Source organism: Mauremys reevesii, linkage group 26, assembly GCF_016161935.1.
Source record: "Mauremys reevesii isolate NIE-2019 linkage group 26, ASM1616193v1, whole genome shotgun sequence".
In the NCBI taxonomy this organism is placed as follows: Eukaryota; Metazoa; Chordata; order Testudines; family Geoemydidae; genus Mauremys; species Mauremys reevesii.
Window position 1 is genome coordinate 6,902,983 of NC_052648.1, and position 1,962 is coordinate 6,904,944.

Below are 1,962 nucleotides of genomic sequence, written 5' to 3' on the forward strand. Positions count from 1 at the left end.
CCACATACACAACCCAGTTCATTACAACATCATATCCCCATTTTACAGAGAGAGAAACTGAAGCACAACGATTAAGTGTCTTCTCTCAAAGCCACAGAGAGACTCGGGGTCAAAGCTGAGATTCGACTCGAGAGCCTCAGCTCCCAGGGCCATGCTCAAACTCTACCATGTATCTCTCTCTGTCTCTGTATGTTAATGATCTCTAGTATGAATTCATGTGACAGGATAATAGCCTCGGGTGTTACATCAGCAGATGGCCCGTGTAATATCCCCCCTGTATGGTGAACAGCAATGAGATGACAGGAAAATAATTTCTAGGATGGCACAATGCAAGCCCTTGGGGATAGCCCGGCATCATATTGCCTGTCCGTAGCAATTTTATCGGCTACATTAACAAATCCACGACCCCGTACATTAATAGACAACACTGTCACCAGCTAAACAGCTGAACCCTCATCTTAATTCTAACCCTAATGCAGTTCCCCAAGAGTGAAATTCACGCCGTGCAGTGGGCCAGCAAAAGACCTCTGCCCTACCTACCTCGGAACCATAAGAAGGAGGTAAGTGATGCCTAGATTTTTTGCAGAGGGGTGAACTTTACCCCAGCAACATGTGCCCATTCTACATACTGGCACTGTAAGGGCTGTTCCTGGCTCTTCCATTGACACCATTGACCTCAGGCAAGCCCCTTCACCACTCAGTGCCTCTGTTTCCCCCTCTGTAATGGTAGTTACCTTCCTTTGCAAAACACTGTGAGATTTAAGGCTCAAGAGCACTAAAAATCATCTAAAATAATATATAAATAATATGATACAAGTACTAAATACTAATTATAATAACAATAAATATAATTAGTATATTTATTATTTATTATTATTAATCTTAACCTCTTTGCTTGTGCCATCCAGGTAGCTCTGATTCAACTTGGCTGGACCCTAACAGGACATATCCAGCCAATGCCGCAGTTTGCAGGAAATAATCCCTGATTAAAAGTGATCTGTTTATGAAAACTCTCATAAGCAGCAAATCAACTGAGATTAGAGGAATAACACAATGACATTTTTTAAAACATCTCAGAGATTTTGTAGAGTTTTAGGCCAGAACCGTGTAATCATCTAGTGAAGGGTTTCTCAATCAAAGGGTTTTGACCCTCCAGGGAGGCATCACAAAATGCAAGCGGGGGGAATCATGAGGGAAATCGATATTTCATGAAATCCACAGCAAAGAAAATCTGCACCCCCTGGACCCAGATTCCTTGACCCTTCAAAGTCAAGTGTTCTGTGCCAAGCTGTTGCCAGTACACACACACACACACACACCCAATAAAGGATAGGCAATAGGCTTAACATTGCTACATTTTTTAATCTTAGGCCTTGTCTATGCCTAAAACTTAGGTTGACCTGGCTACCTCGCTGAGGGGTATGACAAATTTCACACCCTGTGTGACACAGTTAGGTCAACTCAACCCCCACTCGAGAGGCAGCTGCTCCCCCTTTTCACGGGGATGGACTAACAACAGAAAAACCCCTTCCGTCACTGCAGTAGGTGTCTACACTACAGCAGCGTAGCTGCAGCTCTCCAGCTGAACTGCCTGGAGTGCAGAGAAACACTGAGAATAAAGGGTGGCCGAAGAGACTGAGACGCACTAATCTAGTGGAACTTCCTTCACCGCACAAGCCGGAGAACTTCACATCCCAGCCCAGCCGCTTGTGGTCTGTTTGGTTTAAGTCGCGGGTTCAGTTTAAATCTGTCCTGATGAGGCCGAACAAAAACGAGCTCTGGAGGATTGTAATTGTCAAAGCTTTAGCAGAGGAGCGCTTCATTTAAAGCCTTTAAAAGCTTTAGCCCATGTTGCTGCTCCTTACAGGATTCAGTGTTGTGTTCTTTTGAAAAGCCGACATGTTTTAAAGCCTCTGCCAGCCTTTATTAAATTAGCCTCAGACTTGCAAATGCCCCTTGCCC

At 44.4% G+C, this 1,962-nt stretch overlaps 1 long non-coding RNA gene across 1 annotated transcript; it reads left to right on the forward strand.

Moving 5' to 3' along the window:
* The first annotated feature begins 285 nt into the window (after positions 1-285).
* LOC120391941 lies at positions 286-1,035 on the forward strand. Its single transcript, XR_005591538.1, has 2 exons — positions 286-560; positions 909-1,035. It is a non-coding gene; the product is annotated as an uncharacterized LOC120391941 (long non-coding RNA).
* The last annotated feature ends 927 nt before the right edge of the window (positions 1,036-1,962 follow it).